General features: G+C 48.6%; 1 pseudogene; it reads right to left on the bottom strand.

The window, feature by feature from the left end:
• LOC135530349 (probable E3 ubiquitin-protein ligase makorin-1) overlaps positions 1-2744 on the bottom strand; it is a 49280-nt pseudogene extending 46536 nt beyond the window's left edge.
• Between the last annotated feature and the right edge of the window lie 13179 nt (positions 2745-15923).

Here is a 15923-nt window from a genome sequence, read left to right as displayed (position 1 = left end):
GCAAGCTAGCTAAGTAGAATGACTACAGACTACAGGCAGTACAGTGTGGGCAAGCTAGCTAAGTAGAATGAGTACAGACTACAGGCAGTGCAGTGTGGGCAGGCTAGCTAAGTAGAATGAGTACAGGCAGTACAGTGTGGGCAGGCTAGCTAAGTAGAATGAGTACAGACTACAGGCAGTGCAGTGTGGGCAGGCTAGCTAAGTAGAATGAGTACAGACAGTACAGTGTGGGCAGGCTAGCTAAGTAGAATGAGTACAGACTACAGGCAGTACAGTGTGGGCAGGACAAAGTTAGACAGCCTGGCTGGCTGCTACAGCCTGAACAGAGATGAGGTGATCAGGCTACTTTAAGGAATGAAAAATAAGTCATTAAAGATAACTAAGTAATATCCAAAACTGAAATATTTATAATTTCATTGACATCTACCCAATGTGGAACTTAGAGACAATGGAATATTTGTAATGTTTTGGCAATTGAATGTTCACTCTTTTGGGCTTTGGAATTTCCATGAAAAGCTCTAAAATAATTGTAACGCAATTTCATGTAAATATCTGACCCGACCTCAAAAAGCACCAAATAACTCAGTTCTATAATCTCAAAAACTAAAGCAGATAGCTTGCTATGGCCCACCACCTACAAGGGGGCTTGCTATGGCCCACCACCTACAAGGGGGCTTGCTATGGCCCACCACCTACCAGATAGCTTGTTATGGCCCACCACCTACAAGGCAGCTTGCTATGGCCCACCACCTACCAGGCAGCTTGCTATGGCCCACCACCTACCAGGCAGCTTGCTATGGCCCACCACCTACAAGGCAGCTTGCTATGGCCCACCACCTACAAGGGGGCTTGCTATGGCCCACCACCTACCAGATAGCTTGTTATGGCCCACCACCTACCAGGCAGCTTGCTATGGCCCACCACCTACCAGGCAGCTTGCTATGGCCCACCACCTACAAGGCAGCTTGCTATGGCCCACCACCTACAAGGCAGCTTGCTATGGCCCACCACCTACAAGGCAGCTTGCTATGGCCCACCACCTACCAGATAGCTTGTTATGGCCCACCACCTACAAGGCAGCTTGCTATGGCCCACCACCTACCAGGCAGCTTGCTATGGCCCACCACCTACCAGATAGCTTGCTATGGCCCACCACCTACAAGGCAGCTTGTTATGGCCCACCACCTACAAGGCAGCTTGCTATGGCCCACCACATACAAGGGGGCTTGCTATGGCCCACCACCTACCAGGCAGCTTGTTATGGCCCACCACCTACAAAGGGGCTTGCTATGGCCCACTACCTACAAGGGGGCTTGCTATGGCCCACCACATACAAGGAACATATTAAACTTTAAATAAGGTTTACCTGCATCGGTCGCCGAACACACAGTTTCCTTTCTGAAAGAACTTGCAAATCATAGCTGCAGCTGGTTGACTGGTGTTGAGATCATGGGAATATCGACAGTTGATGCCTTCTTTGCAAAGCCCATGCATGAAATACCTGCGAATAAACCAAAAGACAAAAAAGTCACACAAATGATTTGAAATTTGCTCTGTTGAAATACCTGCGAAATGGAAAGACAAAATTGAAAATGTCTGTTGAAGTTATTTCACGTCGATTACAACAGAGGTGTTCAAACAAACAGCCTGAATGTAGCTTTTGAACCAAACGATGATGCTCGCTGTAAAACGTTACTGTGGGAATATGAAGACTAAAAACAATTCTTCCTGTTATCAATATTATTATTTTTTTAATCACTTGCGACAAAATAAAGGCCTAAATGATACCAATATTTCAGGAGCTTTGACTCAATACTCCATTGGTGTAACGACAACTAATATCCAGCGGAATTCAAAGACCAGTGGATAACTAGTAAACACAGTAGCACTATTACAGAAGTGGCGTTGATGACCACGTTCAGAGTGTAATTAACATTAGATAACAAAGTAAACACTGGCTTATATAATTCTAGCGAGTTAGCTGGTTGTCTCTACCGCATTTCATCTTTGGTCGAGGAATGCGAGCTCTGCGAAATATCCAACCATATTTACACCCCCCGGAATCATTTCAGTGTTTGGCTGATAAATATTATCATATTAAAATCATAAAATGGTTTAATTATATTGAATTCAGTGTCTGTTTGCCGCTGGTTTTCCATGCGTTTTCCTGTTGTGTTGCCATTGCGGATGTTACTGTGTTTCACTTTGAATCGTATGGGGGAATATCTCTCTAGTTAATAATGTCTCAACTGCAGGACGAACCAGTTTTACCATCGGCTGCCTGTATCACAACAAAACACAGCTGGGCTTGCTACCGGAGCACAAAAGACGGCGTTGTAAAGTCGCTTAACAAACGGCCAAAACCCCGGCGTCTTGGTTACAAACCATGAACAACATCAACATAGTGGTGCTAAATTGATCCCCGGGTCTTGTCGTTACCTGCAGGTGACGTGTTTGGTCCAGGTTCCTGGTATTGCTGGAGCCGCTGAAGCTGCTGCCTCCGCCATTGCTGTTATGTTGAGGTTGAAGCCCAGTACCCGGATCTTCCCGGAAAGTCGATCTCCGAATCGGGAATCTTCGGAAAATCGACGCTGCTGCTGTTTCTCTTCATGTGACCTGTAATGTAATGAAGCCGAGTACCCGGATCTTCCGGAAAGTCGAGCTCCGAATCGGGGATCTTCGGAAAATCGACGCTGCTGCTGTTTCTCTGCGTGTGACCTGTAATGAAGCCCATGCACCAACCTACCTACCGCCAGAGGGCACGCCAGAGCAGCAGGATATTTCAGGCAAATCAATCAAATAATCTGAACACAGATAGAACAATGAGCCAGATATTTTACCGGATGTATAAATGTGAAGCATCTGGTTGGGTCAAATATGGGGATGAGAAGAAGCCCAGTGGACGGCAGTGGAGAAGATCGAGGGCGATTCATTTTGACCGAGATTATGTAAATTCTCATCTATGAATAATTTGATCTCAATACAGTCTTCTGTTCCCCAAACAAGAATTTGTTACAAACGGAGTGGACACATTTTTGTTGATTTTACCCTTTGCCAAAGTTGTAAAATGTTTTGTTGTTTAGGAACGTAGGCATCCCCTAACGGAAATATGCAAATAATGAACGTACCAATAGGATCGAGCTAGCTAGGATCTGCTCCCTGCTTGCTTGTTCCGCCCACTATGACTAATTTGTTCCCATCGGAAACGACAGGCTGGCATATCTTGGGTCAGTTGTAAAAATCTTTGATTCACATTATGAGGTCATAATAAACTGGCAGAACAGATATGCTGTTATGCAAATGCAACATCACATCTTGAGGTGTGCAGCGGTCTAAGGCACTGCATCGCCAGTGTCACCACAGACCTTGGTTCGATCCCGGGCTGTATTACAACCGGCTGTGATCGTCCCATAGGGTGACGCCAAATGGCCTAGCGTCGTCCGGGTAAGTGGAGGGTTTGGCCGGGGTAGGCTGTCATTGTAAATAAGAATTTGTTCTTGAACGACTTGTCTAGTTAAATAAAAAATACATTTTTACATCGATTGCGTAAATCACCCTTTCATATCAGAATTTACACAAAGTCATTTAAGAAGTAGACAATTCATTATGATGTAGTTGTAACACTATCTATGTGTTCAGAGAACAAAATGGAGCTCAACTCAACGACTCTGAATGAAAGAACAGGAACAAATGCATAGATTCTCTTAACTACAGATTCTAACACCAGATAATGTGAGTTAACCACATTTCTTTTGGTATCCATTATTATTTACCTTTATTTAACTAGGCAAGGCAGTTAAGAACAAATACTTATTCACAATGACGGCCAAGGAACAGTGGGTTAACTGTCTAGGAACAGTGGGTTAACTGCCTTGTTCAGGGGCAGAGCAACAGATTTGTACCTTTTCAGCTCCGGGATTCAATCCAGCAACCTTTCAGTTGCCGGCACCACACGCTAACCACGAGGCTACCTGCCACCCCATACTAACCACTAGGCTAACTGCCTCTAACCACTAGGCTAACTGCCTCTAACCACGAGGCTAACTGCCACCCCATACTAACCACTAGGCTAACTGCCACCCCATACTAACCACGAGGCTACCTGCCACCCCATACTAACCACTAGGCTAACTGCCTCTAACCACTAGGCTACCTGCCACCCCATACTAACCAGCAGGCTAACTGCCTCTAACCACTAGGCTAACTACCTCTAACCACGAGGCTACCTGCCACCCCATACTAACCACTAGGCTAACTGCCACCCCATACTAACCACGAGGCTACCTGCCACCCCATACTAACCACTAGGCTAACTGCCTCTAACCACTAGGCTACCTGCCACCCCATACTAACCAGCAGGCTAACTGCCTCTAACCACTAGGCTAACTGCCTCTAACCACTAGGCTACCTGCCACCCCATACTAACCACTAGGCTAACTGCCTCTGACCACTAGGCTAACTGCCTCTAACCACTAGGCTAACTGCCTCTAACCACTAGGCTACCTGCCACCCCATACTAACCACTAGGCTAACTGCCTCTAACCACTAGGCTAACTGCCTCTAACCACTAGGCTAACTGCCTCTAACCACTAGGCTACCTGCCACCCCATACTAACCACTAGGCTAACTGCCTCTAACCACTAGGCTAACTGCCTCTAACCACTAGGCTAACTGCCTCTAACCACTAGGCTACCTGCCACCCCATACTAACCACTAGGCTAACTGCCTCTAACCACTAGGCTAACTGCCTCTAACCACTAGGCTACCTGCCACCCCATACTAACCACTAGGCTAACTGCCTCTAACCACTAGGCTACCTGCCACCCCATACTAACCACTAGGCTAACTGCCTCTAACCACTAGGCTAACTGCCTCTAACCACTAGGCTACCTGCCACCCCATACTAACCACTAGGCTAACTGCCTCTAACCACTAGGCTAACTGCCTCTAACCACTAGGCTAACTGCCTCTAACCACTAGGCTACCTGCCACCCCATACTAACCACTAGGCTAACTGCCTCTAACCACTAGGCTAACTGCCTCTAACCACTAGGCTACCTGCCACCCCATACTAATCACTAGGCTACGCGCCACTAGGCTACCTGCCACCCCATACTAACCACTAGGCTACCTGCCACCCCATACTAACCACTAGGCTAACTGCCTCTAACCACTAGGCTAACTGCCTCTAACCACTAGGCTACCTGCCACCCCATACTAACCACTAGGCTACCTGCCACACCATACTAACCACTAGGCTACCTGCCACCCCATACTAACCACTAGGCTACCTGCCACCCCATACTAACCACTAGGCTACCTGCCACACCATACTAACCACTAGGCTACCTGCCACCCCATACTAACCACTAGGCTACCTGCCACACCATACTAACCACTAGGCTACCTGCCACCCCATACTAACCACTAGGCTACCTGCCACCCCATTCTAACCACTAGGCTACCTGCCACCCCATTCTAACCACTAGGCTACCTGCCACCCCATACTAACCACTAGGCTACCTGCCACCCCATACTAACCACTAGGCTAACTGCCTCTAACCACTAGGCTAACTGCCTCTAACCACTAGGCTACCTGCCACCCCATACTAACCACTAGGCTACCTGCCACACCATACTAACCACTAGGCTACCTGCCACCCCATACTAACCACTAGGCTACCTGCCACCCCATACTAACCACTAGGCTACCTGCCACACCATACTAACCACTAGGCTACCTGCCACCCCATACTAACCACTAGGCTACCTGCCACACCATACTAACCACTAGGCTACCTGCCACCCCATACTAACCACTAGGCTACCTGCCACCCCATTCTAACCACTAGGCTACCTGCCACCCCATTCTAACCACTAGGCTACCTGCCACCCCATACTAACCACTAGGCTACCTGCCACCCCATTCTAACCACTAGGCTACCTGCCACCCCATTCTAACCACTAGGCTACCTGCCACCCCATTCTAACCACTAGGCTACCTGCCACCCCATACTAACCACTAGGCTACCTGCCACCCCATTCTAACCACTAGGCTACCTGCCACCCCATTCTAACCACTAGGCTACCTGCCACCCCATACTAACCACTAGGCTATGCGCCACTAGGCTACCTGGTTATACTGGGAGTTATAGGGTAGGTACTGTTTGGTGTAGCACAGAGAATTGCCAACCAACCTCAGCGATACCGTCTTCGTCCTTGATTTGTGTACGTCATCTTGTCTATTTCAAGTCTTCTCATTGGTTGAGACGGGAGGGTTTCCACCCCAAAGTGTCACATGTCATGATGACAGACTCCTATATCGAAAATTTTACCAAAACTTTTTTTTTTTGCTAACTTACATTTTACCTGGTGTTACAATGTGTAGATTGTATTCCCACTGGGTCGGTCTAGACATCCTAAACAGGAAATGCTATTGACTTACTCCCAAAGAAGTTATTGATTTTCACAGGTCTGTGTGTGTCGCTGTTGGCGGGGTAGATCATTCCATTTCCATCCCTTTCCAATCCTCTGCTACATCAATACTTCAACCCCTGTGAACTTCATAGTATGGAGTAAATCAAATCAAATCCAAGTTTATAGGTCTCGTACGCTGATTTGCAGATGTTATCGCAGGTGAAATGCAGCAGTGCAGTAATATCTAGCAACACGATAACAATACACACATCCATCCAAAAGTGAATGAGCTGTCAAGAGTCCTGAATATAAATATATATGTACACTACATTCGGGAAGTATTCAGACCCCTTCCCTTGTCCCACATTTTGTTACATTCCAGCCTTATTCTAAAATGGATGAAATAAAACAGGTTCCTCATCAATCTACAAACAATACCCCATAATGACATCACAATACCCCATAATGACACACAATACCCCATAACGACATCACAATACCCCATAATGACATCACAATACCCCATAATGACATCACAATATCCCATAATGACATCACAATACCCCCATAATGTTTTTTAGACATTTTTTGTAAATTAATGAAAAATAAAAAACAGTGGTCCTCCCGAATGGCACAGCGTTCTAAGGCACTACAGCCTGGGGTTTGATCCCGAGTGGCACAGCGTTCTAAGGCACTACAGCCTGGGGTTTGATCCCGAGTGGCACAGCGTTCTAAGGCACTACAGCCTGGGGTTTGATCCCGAGTGGCACAGCGTTCTAAGGCACTACAGCCTGGGGTTTGATCCCGAATGGCACAGCGGTCTAAGGCACTACAGCCTGGGGTTTGATCCCGAATGGCACAGCGTTCTAAGGCACTACAGCCTGGGGTTTGATCCCGAGTGGCACAGCGGTCTAAGGCACTACAGCCTGGGGTTTGATCCCGAGTGGCTCAGCGGTCTAAGGCACTACAGCCTGGGGTTTGATCCCGAGTGGCACAGTGGTCTAAGGCACTACAGCCTGGGGTTTGATCCCGAATGGCACAGCGTTCTAAGGCACTACAGCCTGGGGTTTGATCCCGAATGGCACAGCGGTCTAAGGCACTACAGCCTGGGGTTTGATCCCGAATGGCACAGCGTTCTAAGGCACTACAGCCTGGGGTTTGATCCCGAGTGGCACAGCGGTCTAAGGCACTACAGCCTGGGGTTTGATCCCGAGTGGCACAGCGTTCTAAGGCACTACAGCCTGGGGTTTGATCCCGAGTGGCTCAGCGGTCTAAGGCACTACAGCCTGGGGTTTGATCCCGAGTGGCACAGCGGTCTAAGGCACTACAGCCTGGGGTTTGATCCCGAGTGGCACAGTGGTCTAAGGCACTACAGCCTGGGGTTTGATCCCGAGTGGCTCAGCGGTCTAAGGCACTACAGCCTGGGGTTTGATCCCAGGCAGTGTAACAAACTGCCGTAACCCGGGAGTCCCAAAGGACGGAGCACAATTGGCCCAGTGTCGTCCGGTTTAGGGGAGGGTTTGTCCGGGCGCCTGCAAGCTGACTTCGGTCGTCAGACTACCGACACATTGGTGCAGCTGGCGGATGTTAAGAAGCGTGGTCTGGCGGGTCATGTTTCGAGGACGCTTGACTCGCCCTTCGCCTCTCCCAAGCCCGTTGGGGATTTGCAGCGATGAAACAAGATCGAAAAAAAGTGGAGAGACAAAGGGGGTAGGATACAAAAAAATATCTACCTTATTTACATAAGTATTCAGAACCTTTGCTTTGAGACCCGAAATTGAACTCAGGTGCATCCTGTTTCCATTGATGATCCTTGAGCTGTTTCTCCACCTGTGAAAAATGTAATTGATTGGATATGATTTGGAAAGGCACACACCTGTCTACATAAGGTCCCACAGTTGACAGTGCATGTCAGAGCAAAAACCAAGCAATGAGGTTAAAGGAATTGTTCGTAGAGCTCCGAGACAGGATTGTGTCGAGGCACAGATCTGGGGAAGGGTGCTAAAAAATGTTTGCAGCATTGAAGGTCCCCAAAAACAGAGTGGCCTCCATCATTCTTAAGTGCAAGAAGTTTGAAACCACCAAGGCTCTACCTAGAGCTGTGGCCGCCTGGCCAAACTGAGCAATCAGGGGAGAAGGGCTTTGGCCAGGGAGTTGATCAAGAACCTGATGGTCACTCTGACAGAGATCCTGAGTTCCTCTGTGGAGATGGGAGAACCTTCTAGAAGGACAACCATCTCTGCAGCACTCCATCAATCAGGCCTCTATGGTTGAGTCGACAGACAAAAGCCACTCCTCAGTAAAAGGCACATGACAGCCCGCTTGGAGTTTGCCAAAAGGCACCTAAAGGACTCAGACCATGAGAAACAAGATTCTCTGGTCTGATTAAAACAAAATTAAACTATTTGGCATGAATGCCAAGTGTCACGTCTGGGGAAAACCTGGCACTATCCCTACAGTGAAGCATGGTTGTGGCAGCATCATGCTGTTGGGGTATTTTTCAGCGGCAAAGACTGGGAGACTAGTCAGGATCGAGGGAAAGATGAACGGAGCAAAATACAGAGAGCTCCATGATGAAAACCTGCTCCAGAGCGCTCAGGACCTCAGAATGGGGCAAAGGTTCACCTTCCAAAAGGACAACGACCCGAAGCACACAGCCAAGACAACACAGGAGTCGCTTCGGGACAAGTCTCTGAATGTCCTTGAGTGGCCCAGCCGGAGCCCGGATTTGAACCCGATCAAACATCTCTGGAGAGACCTGAAAATAGCTGTGCAGCGACGTTCCCCATCCAACCTGACAGCGCTTGAGAGGATCTGCAGAGAACAATGGGAGGAACTCACCAAGTACAGGCGTGCCAAGCTCGTAGCGTCATACCCAAGAAGTCTCGAGTCTGTAATCGCTGCCAAAAGTGCTTAAACAAAATACTGAGTAAAGGCTCTGAATACTTATGGAAATCTAATATTTCCTTTTTCTTTGTTATAAATTTGCCAGAATATTTGCTTTGTAATTATGGGGTATTGTGATGTCATTATGGGGTATTGTGATGTCATTATGGGGTATTGTGATGTCATTATGGGGTATTGTGATGTCATTATGGTAGAGTGTGTGTAGATTGCTGAGGGGAAAAAATGATTTAATCTATTTCAGAATAAGGCTGTAACGTAACAAAATGTGGAAAAATTCAAGCAGTCTGAATACTTTCCGGAACGCCCTGTATATAAGACCAACATGCATATTCAGTGAGAGGGACAGAACAACATGCATATTCAGTGAGAAGGACAGAACAACATGCATATTCAGTGAGAGGGACAGAACAACATGCATATTCAGTGAGAGGGACAGAACAACATGCATATTCAGTGAGAAGGACAGAACAACATGCATATTCAGTGAGAGGGACAGAACAACATGCATATTCAGTGAGAGGGACAGAACAACATGCATATTCAGTGAGAGGGACAGAACAACATGCATATTCAGTGAGAGGGACAGAACAACATGCATATTCAGTGAGAAGGACAGAACAACATGCATATTCAGTGAGAGGGACAGAACAACATGCATATTCAGTGAGAGGGACAGAACAACATGCATATTCAGTGAGAGGGACAGAACAACATGCATATTCAGTGAGAGGGACAGAACAACATGCATATTCAGTGAGAGGGACAGAACAACATGCATATTCAGTGAGAGGGACAGAACAACATGCATATTCAGTGAGAGGGACAGAACAACATGCATATTCAGTGAGAGGGACAGAACAACATGCATATTCAGTGAGAGGGACAGAACAACATGCATATTCAGTGAGAGGGACAGAACAACATGCATATTCAGTGAGAGGGACAGAACAACATGCATATTCAGTGAGAGGGACAGAACAACATGCATATTCAGTGAGAGGGACAGAACAACATGCATATTCAGTGAGAGGGACAGATCAACATGCATATTCAGTGAGAGGGACAGGACAACATGCATATTCAGTGAGAGGGACAGGACAACATGCATATTCAGTGAGAGGGACAGGACAACATGCATATTCAGTGAGAGGGACAGAACAACATGCATATTCAGTGAGAGGGACAGGACAACATGCATATTCAGTGAGAGGGACAGGACAACATGCATATTCAGTGAGAAGGACAGAACAACATGCATATTCAGTGAGAGGGACAGAACAACATGCATATTCAGTGAGAGGGACAGAACAACATGCATATTCAGTGAGAGGGACAGAACAACATGCATATTCAGTGAGAGGGACAGATCAACATGCATATTCAGTGAGAGGGACAGGACAACATGCATATTCAGTGAGAGGGACAGGACAACATGCATATTCAGTGAGAGGGACAGGACAACATGCATATTCAGTGAGAGGGACAGAACAACATGCATATTCAGTGAGAGGGACAGAACAACATGCATATTCAGTGAGAGGGACCTCAAAAACCTATTTTGCTCTTTGTTAATTGAAAGAGAGAGGACAAGGGAAAGAGGGTTGTGGTGGGGGAAGTGAGGAAACAGAAAGAGAGAGAGAGAGAATCTGCACCTGTTGTGTGGGTGCCACTAGAGGGCACTAAAACGCTGTGTTTTTATTTTGACTTTATAGGTGAATGTGTGTGTGTGTGTGTGTGTGTGTGTGTGTGTGTGTGTGTATGTTGAAGTTCCGGTGCCGGTTGGAGCGAGCGGCCGCATCTACACTTCGGTCCGCAGGTAGTATAACTTTTTATAACTTTTCATTACATTTCGTTATAGTACAACGGTTTGATTTGTCTAATCTTAGCAATTTCTTCTTAGCCAGCTACATAGCCGTCCTTGTATCAACGACAATTGCATAATTATCGTATTTCGTCGTCCTAACGTATCTGCCCAGCAGCTAGCTAAGCAGCTAGCTAAGCAGCTAAGCAGCTAGCTAACATCCACTGTCCACTAGCACTGTAGAAACTATTACACTCAACTGAACGACTCGATTAGCGTAGTGTCAGCTAGCTACATAGTTGTCTTCGTATCCAAGATAATTGTGCAGTTTAGAGTGTGTAGACTTAGAGTGATTATCTTAATTTACCGAGGTTAGCTAGCCAGCTATTTGTCGTCCTTAACGTAGGAAATGCTGCTAGCTAGCTAGCCAACAGCTAGCCAACCTCTACCGAATTGAACTCCAACTACCCGGTCAACATTCCGCGTCGTTCCACAGGTAGTATCACATTTTCATTTCACTTCATTACAGTACAACGGTTTGATTTGTTTGATCGTAGCGAGCCAGCTACATAGCCGTCTTTGTATCTAAGACAATTGTGTAGTCTAGAGCGATTTTCTAGGTTAGCTGGCCAGCTATTGTCGTTCTTCTAACGTAGCTAGCCAGCTAGCCCCCGAATAGCAGCACCGTAGTAACTATTACAGTACAACGGTTTGTTTTGTTTGATCGTAGCTAGCTAGATACATAGCCGTCTTTGTATCTAAGACAATTGTGTAGCCTAGAGCGATTTTCTAGGTTAGCCAGCCAGCTATTGTCGTTCTTTTAAGTAACGGAACGCAATCAACCTTGCTAGCTAGCCAGCTAGCCCCGAATAGCAGCACTGTAGAAACTATTACACTCGACGGAACGACTTGATTAGTGTAGTGTCAACATCGCAGCCACTACCAGCTAGCCTACTCCAGCAGTACTGTTTCATTTCAATCATTTTAGTCAATAAGATTCTTGCTACGTAAGCTTAACTTTCTGAACATTCGAGACGTGTAGTCCACTTGTCATTCCAATCTCCTTTGCATTAGCGTAGCCTCTTCTGTACCCTGTTAACTATGTGTCTATCTATCCCTGTTCTCTCCTCTCTGCACAGACCATACAAACGCTCCACACCGCGTGGCCGCGGCCACCCTAATCTGGTGGTCCCAGCGCGCACGACCCACGTGGAGTTCCTGGTCTCCGGTAGCCTCTGGAACTGCCGATCTGCGGCCAACAAGGCAGAGTTCATCTCAGCCTATGCCTCCCTCCAGTCCCTCGACTTCCTGGCACTGACGGAAACATGGATCACCACAGATAACACTGCTACTCCTACTGCTCTCTCTTCGTCCGCCCACGTGTTCTCGCACACCCCGAGAGCTTCTGGTCAGCGAGGTGGTGGCACCGGGATCCTCATCTCTCCCAAGTGGTCATTCTCTCTCTCTCCCCTTACCCATCTATCTATCGCCTCCTTTGAATTCCATGCTGTCACAGTTACCAGCCCTTTCAAGCTTAACATTCTTATCATTTATCGCCCTCCAGGTTCCCTCGGAGAGTTCATCAATGAGCTTGATGCCTTGATAAGCTCCTTTCCTGAGGACGGCTCACCTCTCACAGTCCTGGGCGACTTTAACCTCCCCACGTCTACCTTTGACTCATTCCTCTCTGCCTCCTTCTTTCCACTCCTCTCCTCTTTTGACCTCACCCTCTCACCTTCCCCCTACTCACAAGGCAGGCAATACGCTCGACCTCATCTTTACTAGATGCTGTTCTTCCACTAACCTCACTGCAACTCCCCTCCAAGTCTCCGACCACTACCTTGTATCCTTTTCCCTCTCGCTCTCATCCAACACTTCCCACACTGCCCCTACTCGGATGGTATCGCGCCGTCCCAACCTTCGCTCTCTCTCCCCCGCTACTCTTTCCTCTTCCATCCTTTCATCTCTTCCCTCTGCTCATACCTTCTCCAACCTTTCTCCTGACTCTGCCTCCTCAACCCTCCTCTCTTCCCTTTCTGCATCCTTTGACTCTCTATGTCCCCTATCCTCCAGGCCGGCTCGGTCCTCCCCTCCCGCTCCGTGGCTCGATGACTCATTGCGAGCTCACAGAACAGAGCTCCGGGCAGCCGAGCGGAAATGGAGGAAAACCCGCCTCCCTGCGGACCTGGCATCCTTTCACTCCCTCCTCTCTACATTTTCCTCCTCTGTCTCTGCTGCTAAAGCCACTTTCTACCACTCTAAATTCCAAGCATCTGCCTCTAACCCTAGGAAGCTCTTTGCCACCTTCTCCTCCCTTCTGAATCCTCCTCCCCCTCCCCCCCCTCCCTCTCTGCAGATGACTTTGTCAACCATTTTGAAAAGAAGGTCGACGACATCCGATCCTCGTTTGCTAAGTCAAACGACACCGCTGGTTCTGCTCACACTGCCCTACCCTGTGCTCTGACCTCTTTCTCCCCTCTCTCTCCAGATGAAATCTCGCTTCTTGTGACGGCCGGCCGCCCAACAACCTGCCCGCTCGACCCTATCCCCTCCTCTCTCCTCCAGACCATTTCCGGGGACCTTCTCCCTTACCTCACCTCGCTCATCAACTCATCCCTGACCGCTGGCTACGTCCCTTCCGTCTTCAAGAGAGCGAGAGTTGCACCCCTTCTGAAGAAACCTACACTCGATCCCTCCGATGTCAACAACTACAGACCAGTATCCCTTCTTTCTTTTCTCTCCAAAACTCTTGAACGTGCCGTCCTTGGCCAGCTCTCCCTCTATCTCTCTCAGAATGACCTTCTTGATCCAAATCAGTCAGGTTTCAAGACTAGTCATTCAACTGAGACTGCTCTTCTCTGCATCACGGAGGCGCTCCGCACTGCTAAAGCTAACTCTCTCTCCTCTGCTCTCATCCTTCTAGACCTATCGGCTGCCTTCGATACTGTGAACCATCAGATCCTCCTCTCCACCCTCTCCGAGTTGGGCATCTCCGGCGCGGCCCACGCTTGGATTGCGTCCTACCTGACAGGTCGCTCCTACCAGGTGGCGTGGCGAGAATCTGTCTCCTCGCCACGCGCTCTCACCACTGGTGTCCCCCAGGGCTCTGTTCTAGGCCCTCTCCTATTCTCGCTATACACCAAGTCACTTGGCTCTGTCATAACCTCACATGGTCTCTCCTATCATTGCTATGCAGACGACACACAATTAATCTTCTCCTTTCCCCTTCTGATGACCAGGTGGCGAATCGCATCTCTGCATGTCTGGCAGACATATCAGTGTGGATGACGGATCACCACCTCAAGCTGAACCTCGGCAAGACGGAGCTGCTCTTCCTCCCGGGGAAGGACTGCCCGTTCCATGATCTCGCCATCACGGTTGACAACTCCATTGTGTCCTCCTCCCAGAGCGCTAAGAACCTTGGCGTGATCCTGGACAACACCCTGTCGTTCTCAACCAACATCATGGCGGTGGCCCGTTCCTGTAGGTTCATGCTCTACAACATCCGCAGAGTACGACCCTGCCTCACACAGGAAGCGGCGCAGGTCCTAATCCAGGCACTTGTCATCTCCCGTCTGGATTACTGCAACTCGCTGTTGGCTGGGCTCCCTGCCTGTGCCATTAAACCCCTACAACTCATCCAGAACGCCGCAGCCCGTCTGGTGTTCAACCTTCCCAAGTTCTCTCACGTCACCCCGCTCCTCCGCTCTCTCCACTGGCTTCCAGTTGAAGCTCGCATCCGCTACAAGACCATGGTGCTTGCCTACGGAGCTGTGAGGGGAACGGCACCGCAGTACCTCCAGGCTCTGATCAGGCCCTACACCCAAGCAAGGGCACTGCGTTCATCCACCTCTGGCCTGCTCGCCTCCCTACCATTGAGGAAGTACAGTTCCCGCTCAGCCCAGTCAAAACTGTTCGCTGCTCTGGCCCCCAATGGTGGAACAAACTCCCTCACGACGCCAGGACAGCGGAGTCAATCACCACCTTCCGGAGACACCTGAAACCCCACCTCTTCAAGGAATACCTAGGATAGGATAAGTAATCCTTCTCACCCCCCCCCTTAATGTCTTAAATGCACTATTGTAAAGTGGCTGTTCCACTGGATGTCAGAAGGTGAATTCACCAATTTGTAAGTCGCTCTGGATAAGAGCGTCTGCTAAATGACTTAAATGTAAAATGTAAGTGTGTGTGTGTGTGTGTGTGTGTGTGTGTGTGTGTGTGTGTGTGTGTGTGTGTGTGTGTGTGTGTGTGTGTGTGTGTGTGTGTGTGTGTGTGTGTGTGTGCGTGCGTGCGTGCGTGCGTGCGTGCGTGCGTGCGTGCGTGTGTGTATGCACCCACATCCCTTTCCCACTCATGCCTACTTGTGCCTGTATGTCTCTCTCTCTGTGCCACTTACCGATGCCTCGTTATGACACAGACACCTCGTTAGTGTACCACAGGTAATTAGAACAGCCCTGCGAGAGGCTATCACTGCTTCTTGATTAGCTATGATTTGCATGATTTCAAGCTGAGCCTGAGCCACCAACCAGCACGCACATACACACGCACACACACAAACACTGAGCTCAAGGCAGAAAGCAATGACTTTGCCAGATTGACAGCCAGCCCTGTCTCCTCTACTCATACAGTCAGCCCTGTCTCTCCTACTCATACAGACAGCCCTGTCTCTCCTACTCATACAGACAGCCCTGTGTCTCCTACTCATACAGCCAGACCTGTCTCCTCTACTCATACAGCCAGCCCTGTCTCTCCTACTCATACAGACAGCCCTGTGTCTCCTACTCATACAGACAGCCCT

The sequence above is a fragment of the Oncorhynchus masou genome, unplaced genomic scaffold (assembly GCF_036934945.1).
Source record: "Oncorhynchus masou masou isolate Uvic2021 unplaced genomic scaffold, UVic_Omas_1.1 unplaced_scaffold_1323, whole genome shotgun sequence".
Lineage (NCBI taxonomy): Eukaryota > Metazoa > Chordata > Actinopteri > Salmoniformes > Salmonidae > Oncorhynchus > Oncorhynchus masou.
Note: the sequence above shows the minus strand (reverse complement) of the source record. Positions and strands in the feature narration are given on the sequence as shown.